Source organism: Artibeus jamaicensis, unplaced genomic scaffold (assembly GCF_021234435.1).
Source record: "Artibeus jamaicensis isolate MK-2021 breed Jamaican fruit bat unplaced genomic scaffold, CSHL_Jam_final contig_3126, whole genome shotgun sequence".
NCBI lineage: Eukaryota > Metazoa > Chordata > Mammalia > Chiroptera > Phyllostomidae > Artibeus > Artibeus jamaicensis.
In genome coordinates this window covers 1,127,064-1,144,334 of record NW_026521723.1, presented here as the reverse complement: position 1 = coordinate 1,144,334, position 17,271 = coordinate 1,127,064, and the positions used below count along the sequence as shown (strand labels likewise).

General features: G+C 39.1%; 1 protein-coding gene and 1 pseudogene across 3 annotated transcripts in view; both read right to left on the bottom strand.

Moving 5' to 3' along the window:
• The window catches only part of ZPLD1 (zona pellucida like domain containing 1), a 148,717-nt gene that overhangs the window by 129,846 nt on the left and 1,600 nt on the right, over positions 1-17,271 (bottom strand). For all 3 annotated transcript variants that reach the window (XM_053663102.1, XM_053663103.1, XM_053663106.1), the window contains exon 2: positions 6,537-6,589. The gene's annotated coding sequence lies outside the window, so the exon portion shown is untranslated. The remainder of the gene's footprint in view (positions 1-6,536; positions 6,590-17,271) is intronic.
• LOC119047307 (phospholipid scramblase 1-like) lies at positions 11,427-12,360 on the bottom strand (annotated as a pseudogene).

Genomic DNA, 17,271 nt, shown 5'->3' with positions numbered 1-17,271 from the left:
ACAAGTTATTTAATAGCTCTAAAAGTCTGTGCATATATGAAAGATTATTAAATAAAATTTGGGACATGATAATTATCAAATCTCTATTTATATCCTATAACTAATAGCAGAACATCAACATGATGTTTGCGCCATTTGCATGGACCGAAAATCATGCTTAGTTATCAGTTCTTAGTAGGGCACTAAGTGATCCTAATGACCTCATTATTTTCATCTATGAAATGAGAGGATCAGACTAAATTGGACTCCTCTTATCCCTTCCAACTATAACATTCTATGACTCCTTTACCATGTATTTTACTTTTGGTTCAGGCCAAATAATCATAATACAATGTTAAGCTTAGAAACACAATTATTGTTATTACTAGATTGGGCTATGTTGGGACTTCATGAACATAAAATTAGTGAGGGGGAAGCTCAGCTCCGCAAACATCGGGATCAAGGATGAAGGGAAATAGAAAACCTCTGAGGGTGGATAGAAAAAGGAACTCAAAAGGAAGGGGCAGTGTGATTGGGGAAGTTCATACAGGCACCACCAAAAGAAGCATGTTATTGTTCAGAGGCGAGTCAGCTGGAAAAGACATGTAAGAGGGCAGTGCATGCCTTTTTTTTTACAGGTAGATTAATATTAGTTTTGCAACAAAATTTTATTTCTTGGATATTGGGGAAATCTCTTAGAAACCACTAAGTCAGCATTTAAGTAATAAGAGAACAGATTTGATGTTGTACTGTTGGGTTAGTCTGAGAACCAGCAAGCAAAGACTGTGCAGCCCAGATATGACTGGCCAACACCAAGAGATATCTAAAAGAATTCTCTGGGTTCCACTCTCCCTTTCCACAAGGTATAGCAGCAATTCCATTTCCCCTTGACAACTGGAATTGGACACATGTGTCAGGAGAGCAACTCCATCATTTGTTTGTTGGTTTAGTGACCTGAGGAGGCTAAAGGAACCAGCTGGCAGTCTCAGCTTCCAGTTAAATAGAAATTTGTGACAGCATGGATGGAACTGGAGAGCATGATGCTAAGTGAAATAAGCCAGGTGGTGAAAGACAAATACCATTTGATCTCACCTATAAGTGGAACCTGATCAACAAAACAAACAAGCAAGCAAAATATAACCAGAGACACTGAAATTAAGGACAAACTGACAGTAACCAGAGTGGAGGTGAGAGGGGATAAGGGAGAAGGGGGAGGGGTTGTCAGGAGCATGTATAAAGGACACAGGAACAAAGCGAACAAAGCCAAAGGAAGGTAGGATCAAGGGTGGGAGGTGGGGATGGCTGAAGTGTGTGGGAGTGGTGGGAGGAAATGAAGACAACTGTATTCAAACAGCAATAAAAATAAATTAATAAAAAATTAAAATTAAAAACATTAAAACTCAGGCCCTGAACTCTGGATAACCCCATGCTCCAATTTACCACACTTACTCTCTCTGCTATACTTTTCTCCTTATTATTTTCTCTAAAAGAGACTTTTGGAAGAGGAAAACTTGAAGGATACTATAGGGATTCTCTAGGCTGGTATTTCAAGAGGAAATAAATTGCCAGAAAAAAATAAATAAATACACATAACTTTAGTCTCCTGTTACAATTTTTTTTTTTTTGGAAATAAGAGTTTTTATACCAGTAGAACCAAAGGATGCAGGAGGAGGAAGTATAAATTTTATGGGAGGATTATTTGGAGTAAGAATGAATAAACCCACTGTGCTTAAACCTCCTGGTTCTTGGACTCTGGTATTCTGGCTACGGAAGAAATATATATAGCCACTGGTTCAAAACATATATTGCATAACGTATGACAATTCTTCAGCCCCACAAGTGTTGTCACCCAGGCAGCTCTGAAACCATGTGTCTAATAAGCCATTTCACTCTTCTGTTAGGTCACCTGCATTTTGATACAAAGAGATATATGATAAAACCAGTGATCCCCACTAACAGAGTTAGCTTAGCAGGGGTGTCAAATTCATTTTCACTGGGGTTTACGTCAGCCTCACAGCTGCTTTCAAAGGGCCAAATGTACAGCTCCTTGCCCCTAGTTAAGGAGTAGTTACATTTATACAGTCCTAAAACTACAATACTATTGCCTCTATCTTTTTATTGTATAATAGCTTTCTTAGTCAAAAGTAAGATTATGTGGGGTACCTTGAGGCATTCAGTTAGCCCTGGATGATGTCACCAGAAGAAACATTGAAGGGAAGAGAGACAGAGTAAATGTCTTCCTGTCAGGACAAATCGCTGCTCCCTCTGTGCTGGAAGAGGCCCAACATGATCAATATGCCACCTGTTGGCTGGCATGTCCCACGGTCATTGGTCATTATCAGGGGCTTAAAAATGGACCCCGTTATTGGCAAGCTAGATACATAGCAGTGATGACAGCTAGTTTAGTCTTGATTAAAGCAAGCTCAAATTTTGAGCCCATGAATAATAACTTCTATTCCTGCAGCTGTACTCACTTGCTCACTAGCCCACTGGTCAACCACAGGATGGCTGGAGAAGGAGGCTGACTGGCATGGGTAGGTCATTTTGTTCCCTGATAATCGAAAGTCTCGCCTGCAGGATGAACATTTACATGTGACATAAATATTCTCCATGTCCCTGTATTATTCAGGGCTCTCCAGAAAAACAGAACCAATGGGACAGATTAAAGATAGAGATAAAGATAAATGATAAGCAATCAGTTCACACAGTTTTGGAAGCTGAGAAGGCCCACCATCTGCTCTCTCCAAGCTGGAGAGCCAGGGAAGCTGGTGGTTTATGTAGCTCCAGTCCAAGTCTGAAAGCCTGTGAGCCAGGAGAGCCAACGGTGTAAGTCACACTCCAAGTGCAGGAAAAGATTTGGAAAACAGGCTGAGAGAGTGATTTCTCCCTTACCCCCACATTTACTTCTACTCAGGCCTCCAATGGACTGGATGAGGCCCGCCAAATTCTGGAGGACAATCTATTCAGTCTACCCGTTCAAACACTAATCTCTTCCAGAAACACTTTGACAGACACACCCAGAATGGTTCAATCAGTTTGCACTAAAATTAACCACTGCAGCCTCCATAAATAAATTAACAATAACAGTCCCATTCTAAGAGTCCGATTTGCATACTTTCCCCAGACTTTTTGTCACCAATCCTTTGACCTTATGAATTCTAAGTCCCTAATCATCTAACCAAACTCTTAATGAACTGCCCTGCAATCACTTTAGATACATACTTCTGGATACTCCTCTTTTTAGGCAAGTAAAACAATGTGTTCAAAGTTCTGCCCAGGGCACAGCAGTACTAGAGTAAGTTGACTCTTAGTTGTGTCGGCATCTTACGCAGAAGTATCTGTAAACAAGGCCAAATGCTTTCTTCCCCTCTCTATCAACTAGTCGTAGGGAATCCTCTGTGAGGCTGTAGTTGTGGGGTGAGGAACAGGCAAGAGCAGGGGCCTTCTGCTCACACAGACGTATGCCCACTTCTGATCTCATACACCCACTGCTGCATGATGAGCCAGTCCTGTTGCCCAAGCCAGACCCATGGATTTGGTAGTCATGACACAGTTCAGTGTGCAGTTTAGGTTCCACAGTCTTCTTCAAAGGAGGATAGTCAGCAGAAGAGAGAATGAAAGGTTTTCTCAAAAGCCTCCACTTAATTCTTCGTAGACAGTTGTCTAAAAAGTGTTAAGACTATAGCGTATCACATGAGATGTTTTAGGGGTGGGCCCTGGAGATGGCATTTAAGACAGTACCCACATTTCATTGGCCAGACTCACTTTCAAGGTACTATTGAATACCAGAGTGTCTTAGAAATGTAGTTTAGCTCCCTCCCCTCCACCTCAAAGACACAAGGACAGCTCTCCCAAAGACAGGTGAATAATACAATCCAGATATATTGGTGGTTCTCTAAATGTGATTCCTGGATTGGCAGCAACAGCATCATATACCATATGCTGGAATTTCTAAATCTGAATCTCTAGGGATGGAATTCAGCAATTTGGTTTTTAACAGCCCTCCATGTGACTCAGATGCAGCCCAGTGCATCTTTATTGGTCTGGAACCAAATGAAGAATGACACCAAACTTCACATTATCTTAATAGCTTTGCAAAACCCTTCCTAGCTCCCCAGAAGTAAGAAATGATCCTATTGTCCCATCAAGTCTGTACAACCTTTCCTTTAGCCACTACACTAACCCCAAGGAAGCCCTGGCAAAAATTCACAGGCAAAGATCCACACCCTACTTAGTTTCTGCTGAGCTGAAGGGAAAAGGGGGTCTCCTTATGCTTTGGGGTACCTCAGACTCTTCCAGTGATAGCCACCTAGATCTGTTTTCCTAATGTAGCAGTCAGTTCACACGAAGTGTTAAGAGCAGTATGATTTTGAAATCTAAAGATTCAAGAAGGAATAAAGACTGGCCATCCGAAACTGGCAGAGCAATAATCTCAACTACTCTAAACTTTCAGTCTATTGCCTTAATTTAAAAATCAGCCTAAATCACCCCTGCAATTTTTTTTAATTAAGTTGTGATCTCTAAACTATAATGATTTGCAACTATGTTATATATTTTGAAGTTCAAAGTGAAGATTAGTTGTGAATATTAACTTGAATTCATTTTAATTTTCATTTACTTTTTCATTAATAAATTCAATAATATAAAATTGACCTTTTATACTTGAGAAGCAATTAAGTTTTTTATTAAATTATGAGTTTGCCTATTTTAATTTGGTAACTAGACTGATGTATACCATAAATTTTCATTAAGGCTAGATTTTTTTCTTCAGTAAGTAAACTATTTTTCTGTATATAAATTGGTAATTAAACTACAAAGTTGTCAGAAATCTTTTGGTTCTCAAACACTCATTAACTAATATATTTCAGTGAAACTAAAAAATTGAGATGATCGATTTATAATCAGAAATCATTCACTAACCCATGAACTCTTGTCTTCTACATTTTGGAAAGATCATATATATTGGTGATTTATTGCTGTGTAACAAATTACCACAAATTTTAGCAGCTTACAACAATAAGTATTTATTGTTTCATAATTTCTGGAGGTTAGAAATTTCAGGGTAGCTGAGCTGGGGGGGACTGGCTGAGAGTCTCCAGGGAGGTGTAGTGAAGAAGTCGGCCAGGGCTATACCCCCATATGCAGGCCTGATTAGGGGGAGGATGTGCTTTCAAGCTAGCTCACATCCTTGTAGGAAAGCCCCACTTATTTGCCCACTTCGGGTCACAGGTCATCATTTCTCTTCACATAGGCTTCTCTATGGTTGCCTGAATATTATCACAGTGTCACAGCATGTCAGCTGGCTTATCCCAAAATGATTCATCTTAGAAATACTTACCCTAACTTCCGCCACAAGCTATGGGTCACAGAAACCAAGCTTAGTCCATTAAGTAAGAGGTCTCCACAAAGATACGGATACAGGATATGGGAGTGGGCATTTTTCTTACACCAGCCTTTACCTAAGATGATTATTATATAATTCTAAAATGTCTAGGTACATTCGAGAAACATTCTTCTAAAAAGTTGCATGTGAATATAATATTTGTCAGTGTCTGTTTTTCCACATCTGCTCTCCTTCCTAGTCTGTGAATTCATCAGGGAGGTGCTCTTTCCCTCTCTTGTTCCCTGCTCCCTGAACAGGGGCTAAGATAGAGGTGCTTGTTAAATACTTATTAGTTGAGCTGACTTGTCTTATATTTTAATTCTCAGACTAGTTCGCATTTTTCTCATTTTTGAAATTAATGTGTAATTTATGTAAACTAAAAACACAACCTTAAGTGTCTGTTTTGGTAAGTTTTGACAACTGTGTATACCTTTGTCACCTCAAACAAGACATGGGACACTTCTATCAACCCTGAAACTTCCCATGTGCCCCCTTTCCTCCTCTTCCACCCTCAGGCAATAACTTGTTCATTTCTGTCATCAGACAATGGTTCTCCCTATTGCTGAACTTTAAATAAATGGAAAAACTTTATGCCAAGTGTTTATGCGTTTGACTTTTTTTTTTTGCTTAACATATATTATGTTGAAAAACATATTGTTGTTGCTCGAATTAGTAACTCATTCATTTTTACTGCTATATAATATTCTAATGTATGAATATGCCTCAATTTGCTTATCCATTCTTCCCTTGTAAGACATTTGGACTGTTTCCACATTTGGTTATTATGAATACAGCTGCTGTAAATATTCTTTGACAACTTTTTCTGTAGACACATGATTCCATTTCTCTTGGGCAAATAAATAACAGACAGTGGGATTCCTGGATGCCGTTGTGTTGAATTAATCAAAAGGCTTTGTCTTCCAATCTATTTAGAAATTTATGACTTAAACAAAATCAGCTGTATCTAATTCCCAAAGAAAATGAAGAGCAAGCAGAATTGGAAAAACTAGTTTTCACTAAGATTTTAGAGAGATCAAGAGCAATACACAACATCCCTTTGTACAAAGTTCATGTATAAAGTTGTGGCATTGCCCTGGCTGGTGTTTCTCAGTTGGTTGGGTGTTGTCCTGCAGACTGAAAGGTCACAGGTTCTGTTCCCAGTCAGGGCACATACCTGAGTTGAAGGTTAGGTCTTGGTCAGGGCACGTGAAGAAGGCAACCCTCTCTCTGAAATCAATAAAAGAAAAAAAATTAAAGTCATGGCTTGAATTCTCCACACTAGGAGAGAGGACCCTCTGCAACATTCAAAGACTGGGAGACATGAGGAAACAGCACATTGACAGGAAGCAGTGAGAGAACCGTAAGCTATGGCAGCATAGGTGGAGTGGGCCTACTCTCCATTTTCCTTGGGAATTAGACACAAGTCAGTGGTGACTGTCCAAGTTCATTTGGCCCGTCTCCCATTTCCAGACCCTCTGACAAAATTTCTTCTTCTTGTCATCCATATGCTCCATGTCAGTCTACGACGCAGTTATTCACCTATTTAACATATACTTACCAAACATTTGCTGTTTAGAAGGAACTGTTCTACAAGCTAGGAAAAACAAAACAGGCAAAAATTCCTGCCTTCATATAGCAAAGTATATTGGCATATATATGATCGAATTATACATTTCACTTATATTTCTCACCTAATGCATTAAAATCTTAACATACCCAGATACATTGGAATATTGGTTCTAAGGCCTGACATAGCATCTGTCACAGAATAGGTGCTCATTACAGGTCTGTTGAATGCATGAATGAATAAACATCCCAAAGTATGAGGAATGAAATAGTGATTATTATGTAATAAAGATTCATTAGGTGAGTAAATAAGTTAGGGCTTTCCAGGAGGCAGCTCAGAAATATATCCAGTAATCCACCTGGCTGATGTGGTTCAGTGGATTGAGCACTTGCCTGCTAACCAGAAGGTTGCCAGCTCAATTCCCAATCAGGGCACATGCCTGGGTTGTGGGCTAGGTCCCCAGTAGGGGGTGTGCAAGAGGCAGCCACATATTGATGTTTTTCTCCCTCTCTTTCTTCCTCTCTTCCCTTTTCTAAAAATAAATTAATCAAATCTTTTTAAAAAGAAATATGATAGGTTCTTATATATCAACCTTGTATCCTATAAGCTAGCTGACTTCATTTACTGATTATAACAGTTTAAAAAAAGAAACTAAATATATCCAGTAATCCTGTATTGAATCCTTTTTGGAAGTAGTTGGGCTATACGACAATTTTGCCACATAGAACATGGTCTCAATCTCAGCTAAAAATAAAGCTCACTTTCCCAAGAAAAGTTAGACCATTTTTAGAATGAAACTAAAAAGCAAATTTAACATAATAATGTCACACATTTATCAATAGCTTAGTGACCGCCAAACCAAATTACTTAATACTTGGCTTGTGGTTAAACTTTTAGCACAAATATATTTCTAGATACAAAGAGAAAATAGCATTTTACAAAATTCACCTGATTAAAAAAAATCACATCTGAAAACCGTTCCTCAAAGAAAGCTGCAAACCCTGGTCTTGCAGGTCATGCTGCTTTAAAAGCGAATGTAGCAAAGGGTTTAAAGAGCACAAGAAACAACCTCAGACTGCATGACGCCACATCAAGGGGTTATCACAACTGCCCGGGGTCAGAGACTAGGTCATCGCCATGAAACTGAACTGTCTGTATTATTCCACATAGCCTTATTTCATGCCTATTATATAAAAATCAAGCATATAAAGTTATAAAGGCATAAAGAAAAAATGTTAGATTACCAGGCATAATCACTGATAAATGTTAGTGAACTTCCTTCTGATCTATTTTTTGCATGTGTTGCGGTTAATTAAGATCTTTATATATATTAAACTTGTGACTGTTTTTCAAATCTGTCACTGCAACACAAGCTTCTCCCATAGTTTATTACAGATGTCTCATTACACATGCTCTTAGTGACTACATTACATTTCACCTCTTTCCCTATGTTAACTATTAACACTGCTTTCATTTTTTCACTATCTGAAATTAACATTACATTAAATGTTTCTGAAATTTGAGGGATTTGTTAGTTGTGTTGGTTTTTGGATATTGGGCAGGTAACTCAGATTTTTCACTTAGGGTTCATCTACCCTGAGGAGTGAAATTAAAACACATATATTGCCAATTACTATACAGCCTCATAAAAGTGCTAGACAAAGAGAGAGTCATGCCTTATTCCATATATAATGTTTTCTGAACCCCAGTTCTAACCTTATGAACCCCAGCAATCTGACACCAGGATTTGATAAGATCCAGGATTCATATTTTCATATTTTAATACATAATTTAACCTCACTGAATTCTGTAATAATTTTTATAGATATGTCAATATTCTCTAAAAGGCAATAAATGTTCTTTTCTGGGTCTTGCAGAATATTGCATTTTAAAACTGATTTTTATTAGCTGCAGAAACATTTCAATAGGCAGAAGATAAATTCTGAACTTAAATATTTCCTCTCATTAATTTCAATTGTCTGTATTCACATGAAAAGATACTTTTTCTTAAATCTAAACCGATCTTAACTAAAGTCTAACCTGTTGAGTCCAGGCCAGTGTGGCTTGGTGAATTGAGCACAGGTGAACCAAAAGTTTGCTGGTTCGCTTCCCTGTCAGGGCACATGCCTGGGTTGCAGGCCAGGTTCCCAGCTGGGGACGTGCAAGAGGCAACCCATTAATGTTTCTCTCATATGTCAGTGTTTCTCTCTTCTTTCTCCCTTTATTCCTCTCTCTCTAAAATAAATAAATAGATAAATAAAATCTTTTTAAAAATATCTAACCAGTTGATACAGGTATATTTATCTCCCTGTTCAGGATCCAATAAAAGTACAGACCTGCCCCTCCAGACTGAGGAAAGCATATCTGCTGAAACTTCCACTTTGTATTTTTAAACTACCCCAAGGCCTTAAACAGGAGAAACTGTGCAAGAACACAGCAAGTGCAAGAAAGGAAAGTTAGTGACAAAACAAAATGCATGAGCACACAGGAACATACACCTGGTTTAAAATCTTAAGACATTTTCATGCCTAACACCCACAAGTTGAAACAACAGTAAATACATTTTGGGGTCATGTTTCCTAGAGCTTCACGGAGAGTTTGAGTGCCTGGGCATTGAGGAATCCTCATGAACACAGCAGACTCGTTTAGAACACGTGATAAACCACTGGAAAATGCAGGCATCAAATCCGAAAAAGCTTTTTAACAAACTTTCACAACTGAAATGAAATGCTGATATCAAAACACATTTATACCTGTAATTACAAGAAATGATTACAGCTGTAAATGATTACAGCTATGTCTGAATGATAATGAAACAGTTAAGGATACTGGAACCAAAAACATAGTGGTGTAACTTTGGGCAGATCTGAAACGTATCTGGGTGTTTCTAAGCAGCTCTTTTCATTCGAGTGTCAAATGAACTCTGTAGGGAAACCATTCCACACCCCACTGTATCAAGGGCAGACCCACCAAACCAGAATAAATGTAGTCACACTTAATGTCATCTTGTTGTACAATTTGTTGGAAGTTTCTTTATCTTTCTTTTTTCCTTTCCCTTTCTTTTCAAATTTAATTCAACAGACACATGCTTAGCTCTGAGCTAAGTACACTGATGGATACAGAGGTTATAAAGATGGGTAAAATGTTTCTTCCTTCAAGGCATTTATTATCTAGCACTGTTTTAGGGCACAAGATAATAGCTGCACTATTACCAATTAGGTTATGTTAGAAGCATGTCAGCAAATGTTCATTCTTTTGGTACAGACACAAGTAATATAAGCCAATCCATACAGACATTATTGCACTTCATGCCCACAACAGCTTCAGGTAGAAGAGTGTATTGTCTTCATTCTGTAGGTGACAAATACAGGCTTAGAGAGTCATGGGACAAGTACAAGGAAGAGCCAAGATTCTAGGCAAAGATCCATCATGACAGTAAACCACAGTGTCTGAAATTCAGATGATTACCTCAGTTTATTTGGCATGTGGGAACAAGTCACCCTTCTGACACTGGAATCATTATACTTCCAGATATCTTAGAACATAATGCAATTACATAACCTTCATTGCTGGGTCACATACAAACATCATCTCTTCCAAATAATTATTTCATGCCTACACAGTGCTTTGCCATCGTCCACTATCAGCTGAAGACTATACATACATGGCTATCCTCTTCTTTCCTGAATTAATATATCCCCTTTATCTATTACTATATTACTTGCTCTTCTCCACCATGAAAGTCGTTTCCTTTCTTAGTTATGATTCACTTTCAACCATCTCTAATCTAGCTTTTGTTTCTAGCACCACAGTTCACTTGCTCTTTCCAAGAACCAGTGGACACTTCTGTGCCCTCATCTTACTGCCTCCCAGCTGCAGACAACAAAGCTGTTCACATCTTTCTTGACTCACCCCCATTGCTGCCCTTCTATGACATAGCCCTGCGCAGTCTCACAACAGCCAAGCATCCTTCTCCATCTCCTTCGATGGCCTTGCCTAAATATCAGTGATTCGTTTCTTAGTCCTGAGACCTCTAAATTCCTCAGTCTGGACGTTTCTTCTGTGTAATTACAACATCTTTAGCTTTATATGCTATCGGGATGCTGATAACTACCAAATTTATATCTCCTAAAGACCTCTCCTCTGAGTACAAGATACAGCCTATTTTGTAGCTGACATTTGCACTTGGCTGTTGAATGACCATCTTAATTCCCACTAACTTCTTCCCCAAAGCATGCTTCTCCCCTTCACCTTCCATTTCAGAAAATAATGTTAACTTATGTAGTTGCTAGATAAAAACTTAGGGAGCCATCCTTCAATCCTCACACTTCCCACTTTTCTCAAATTCAACCCAGCAGCAAATACCATCAATTATACCTTCAAAATCAAGCTTGAAATTCTCTTCTCTCCATCTCCATTTTCACCACTTTTGTCTAAAACACCATGTATATCCCACATGAGTTCTTTTATATTTTTTAGGAGACTTTTATTAATCCATTACCACAGTCCTGCTGATCTCTGGTCTTTGCCTCCACCGGTTTCAAAAACCATGAAGTCAACAGGGAAACACACAACACACATCACAGCTTTCACTTTCACATCAGGATCTAAAGGGAACTGGATCTCAAAGCTATTGGCATCTATAAATTACAAAACCAGCCACTGCTAGGAAATCTTGCCAACCACATTTTCTTCAAGATATTTAATCTTAAAATCAATATCTTCACAACAGTTGGACATAAGATATGGGCCAATAATTTTTAGTGCATCCTCTCTCCTCTATATTTGAACTGTAAATTTTGGCAGGCATGGGTACTACTCTGAGTAATATAACTTACTGGTACACCAGGAGGAGCGTGGATTTCTATCTCCTGGAGGCAGCAGGGGAAATAACCACTGGCACACCTTAGTGGTCTCTCTGGAGTTATGACTTCTTTTCCCATATTATCAAGAACCCTCACAGCAAAAGGCCTAGAAGCCCCACAGCAATTTCAGGTACAAAAAAATCACTATTCTCCACTACAAAGTGAATCCTCTGTGCAGGGATGTTGTTAATTTCATATTTTTTACTATTTTCAAAAAGTTGTTAAGACTTCCAGAGGCTCAGTTTGCTGATGAATCCATATCTGATATATCTGACTTAATTATTCCAACTTTGGTGGATAATCTGCTGGGGTGCTGATGCTGGGACCCGTGATCTCTCAGCACTTTTATCTGAGTGATTATACATTGGCTGGTGTTGGACAAAAAGTCCCACTGGATTAGCACCTGAAAAACAGGGTTGGAATAGCCAGCCTGTGTCTCAGGATAGGAAACCTAGGGGCAAGGGTACCCAGCATGTCCTGGAGGTCCTTGGATAATTGAAGAGGATATCAGCTGATAAATGTGTTCTTGGGTAAGAATCATTTATTTGCAAATTTTGCTTGTTCATCATTTAAAGAGTTCTCTGGCAATGACTGCTCTATGCCACTTTGGGTGGTCATTCTGGTCCCCTGGTGCCTTGATGGCCCTGCTTGGCTGGTTACATAACCTGCCCTGAATTCACCAGCATGGGGACTCTCAGCAACACAGGTATTTAAACCTAGGTATTGAAACCTTGGATTGGTTTCATGTCCTGGATCCTACTTGTACAAATGGGCTTCCCTAGCTGATTCCTGGGATGCTTGAGATCTGGGTGACTGCTGAAGTGCAGAAGAGCTGCAAGTGAGCCCACGTGGCTTCCTATCTGATCCTACTGCTCTACGTAAAACCAATCCCTCCCCACCAAAATATCCATTGATTAATTCAAAGAAAGACATTGAAAACAATGCAGTCATCCTAGGGGATTTTAACATCCCACTGTCAACAATGGATAGATCTTCCAAACGTAGATCTATCTTCAACAAGGATATCCCATGTCAACAAGGATACTGTGGCATTAAACGATGCTCTAGATCAAATGGACTTAACTGATATATATATAGCAACTTTCACCTCAAAGAAGCAAAGTATACATTCTTCTCAAATGCACATGGAAAATTTTCAAAGATAGACCACATGACCACATGATAGGACACAAAACAAGCCTCAACAAATTCAAGAAAATTGAAACCATATCAAGCTCATGTGCAGATCAAATGGATTAAAACTAGAAACCAATCTCAAGGAAAAAACTCAATAACATTCAAATATATGGAGACTGAATTACATGTTATTAAGTAATTAATAGGTCAACAATGAGATTAAGGAACAAATCAAAAATTATACAGAAACATAGAAATGAACACACAACAACCTGAAAGCTATTGGACACATCGAAGGCAGTACTCAGAGGGAAGTTCATAGCCATATAGGCCTACCTAAAGAAGATAAAAAAATCTCAGATAAACAACCTAACCCCACAACAACAACAACAAAATACCAAGTAGAAGGGAGGAAATAACCAAGATCAGGGCAGAAATAATTGACATTTAGACTGAAAGAACAATTCAAAGGATCAATAAATCCAGGAGCTGGTTCTTTGAAAAAATATATAAAATTGGCAAACCTTTGACCAGACTCATTGAGAAAAAAAGAGAGAGGACCCACATAAATAAAATCATAAATGAAAGAGATGAAGTTACAGCTGATATCACAGAAATACAAAGCATTGTAAGAAATTACTATAAACACTCGACTTCTACCAAGATGGAGGCATAGGTGGAGACGCCGTGCTTCCTCACACAACCAAGTTTAGAGACAATTAAATAATAGCAACAGGAAACATAGCCAGAACACAGAAAATTGAACTTTTCGGAAGTCTGATAAAAACAAATTCTTCTGCCTGACCAGTAAGAGGGGCGAAACCAGCAGCTGGCAGAGCGGGGTAGCACAGGAAAACTCGGTCAGACGGACTCAGGCGCGCGGAATCCAGGCGCAGGGTTGAACCTGGTGGGCAACTCAGCAAGCAATAGCAGGGAAACAGCGAGGAAGCAGGGCTGCGGGTTGACTGTGGTCTCGGGTTGACTGTGGTCTCCTGTTCACGCATTCATGTGTGGATAGACAAGCGAGGAAGTGGGCAATTGGATGAGAGCCAGCAGCCCCAGCAGCATGCGGTGGCGGAGGACGCCGCCATTTCACCGCTCTGACCTCGCCTCCACACACAGCGTCAGAATCCAGCGACCTAAGTGGCCCAGCCCCGGTGAACAACCTAAGGCTCTGCTCTTCACCCAGCTGCGAGAAACAGCAGAGGGGGCCGCCATTTCCCTGCTCTGACCCCACCTCCACATATAGCGTCACAACCCAGGGACCTGGGAGTCCAAGGCTCTGCTCCTCATACTTAACAGGCGCAAACAGACCAAAAATGGCTCAAGAAGATCTCAAAGCCCCAGAGCCTATAAATCTAAGTGATGAAGAAATAGCAAAACTCTCAGATGCACAGTTTAAAACACTGGTGATCAGGATCCTCGCAGAACTGGTTGATTATAGCCACAAATTAGACAAACATATGAAGGCGAAACTAATTGAAATTAATGGAATTGTACAGGAAACCAATAGCCATGAAAAGGAAACTGGGACTCAAATCAATGGAGTGGACCAGAAGAAAGCAAATAATGGCCAAACAGAAAAGAGTCAAGAAGCAAGAATTCAAAAAAATGAGGAGAGGCTTAGGAACCTCCAGGTCATCTTTAAACGCTCCAACATCCGAATTATAGGGGTACCAGAAGGGGGAAAGGAACAGCCACCAGTGGAAAACTTATTTGAACAAATAATAAAGGAGAATTTCCCCAATCTGGCAAAGGAAATAGACTTCCAGGAAATCCAGGAAGCTCAGAGAGTCCCAAAGAAGTTGGACCCAAGAAGAAACACACCAAGGCACATCATAATTGCATTAGCCAAGATTAAAATGAAGGAGAGAATCCTAGAAGCAGCAAGAGCTAAGGGGACAGTCACCTACAAAGGACTTCCCATCAGACTGTCAGCAGATTTCTCAAAAGAGACCTTACAGGAAAGAAGGGGATGGAAAGAGGTATTCCAAGTCATGAAATCCAAAGACCTACAACCAAGATTGCTCTATCCAGCAAAGCTTTCATTTAGAATGGAAGGACAGATAAAGTGCTTCTCAGATAATATCAAATTCAAGGAGTTCATCATCACCAAGCCCTTATTATATGAAATGTTAAAGGGACTTACCTAAGAAAAACAAGTTTAAAAAAACATGAACAGTGAAAGGACAACAAACTCACAGTTATTAACAACCACACCTAAAACAAAAGCGCACTAAAAGAACAGATCAGGAGTGGAAACATAGAAATGAAGATCTCAAGGAGGGTTAGCAACAGGGGAGTGGGAGGAGGAGAAGGGGGGAAAAGGTACAGAAAATAAGTAGCATAGACAGTAGATAGAAAATAGATGGGGGGGCAAGAATAGTACAGGAAATATAGAATCTAAAGAACTTGAGACACGTGGTCATAAAGTAAAGGGGGGGTAATGTTGGGGACGGGGGGTAGGGTGGAGGGGAATGAAGGGGGGAATAGAACAACTGTAACAGCATAATCAATAACAAATAAATTAAAAAAAAGAAATTACTATAAACAACTATACGCCAAGAAATTGAACAACCTGAGCAAAATTAACAAATTTCTAGAAATGTGCAATCTTCCAAAATTGAATCAAGAAGAAGCAGAAAGCCTGAATAGACTGATAACAACTAGTGAAATTGAAGAAGTAATCAAAATACTCCTGGCACACAAAAGCTTTGGACCATATGGTTTCACAGGTGAATTTTATTAAACACTTAAGGAAGAACAAACTCCTATACTTCTCAAATTATTTCCAAAAATTTAAGAAGAGGGAAGACTCCCAAACACTTTTTACAAGGCCAGTATCATCCTAATTCCAAAACAAAGTAAAGACACAATAAAGAAGGAAAACTACAGGCCAATATCTCCAATAATCATAGATGCTAAAATCCTCAACAAAAATACTGGTAGCCCAGATTCAGAAATACATTAAAAGGATCATACACCATGATCAAGTGAGAGTCATTCCAGGGATGCAAGGATGATATAATATCTGCAAATCAATAAACATAATGTACCACATAAACAAAATGAAGGACAAAAATCATATGACCTTATCAGTAGATGCTGAAAAAGCATTTGATAAAATGGAGCACCCATTTATGATAAAAACACTCAACAAAGTGGGACTAGAGGAGGCATACGTCAGCATAATAAAAGGCATATATAAGAAACTTAAAGTCAACATTATAATCAGCAGGCAAAAACTAAAACTTTCCCACTAAGATCAGGAACAAGACAGTGGTGCCTGCTTTCACCACTTCTATTCAACATAGTACTGGAAGTCCTAGCCACAGTGATCAGACAAGGAAAAGAAATAAAAGGCATCCAAATTGGAAAGGAGGAAGTAAAACCATCATTATTTGCAGATACTGGTTAGTGTACATAGAAAACCCTATACTCTCCACCAAAAAGACTACATGACCTAATAAGTGAATTTGGCAAAATAGCAGGATACAAAGTCAATATTCAGAAATTGATGGCATTTTTGCACACTAACAATGAAATAATATTTGTTAAAGTTATGCTATGTGCTAGGGACTTTTCTATCAGCTGGTGATACAGGAAATGACAAAAATCCAGGCATTGCAGAACTTCACTCTGGTGGAAATGGCAGATAATAAACAAAATGTAAATAGATATAGTATGCCAGATGGTGATAAGTGCTAAGGAGAAAAATTAAGCAAATAAAGGCAGTGGGGAATGCCATATGAGGGTAAGCTGTAATGTAAATAGAGTGGTCAAGTCCATTCCACAGCAGAGAGGAGGTTATAATTTACTTTAGAATAATTGGTTCATACCATTGTGCACCTTAAAATTCTCCTGAGTCACATTAAAACCTAGAGTAAAATCTAAAAATTCATACATTTGGTCCCCTATCTTTCCAACCTCTCCTTCATCGTAGCCTCCAGAAAGTTCCATTTAGTTTCTCAGCACTCTGAATGTTTCTGCCTCAACATCTTTGCACTAACTGTTCCCTCTACCTGGAACATTCTCTCTCAGCTCTGCTTTCAGCAGGCTCTTATGAGTTATCACCTCACATGAGATGCCTTCACTAGGCATTCTATCTCAAATAGTGCAATCATCTGCCAAGATATGCTTACCTTATTTAGTTACCTTATAGAGCCTGTCACCATCATTTTGTATACAGATTTTCTTACTTTTTTACTACCTGTCTTTTACCACTGGAGTACACGTTTCATGAGGATAGAGCCTCATGCTCTGTCTAGTCACTGCTTCATCCCCAACCTAGAGTTGTATCTGGCACAGGAAGCTATCTGTAAATACTTGGTCATTGACTG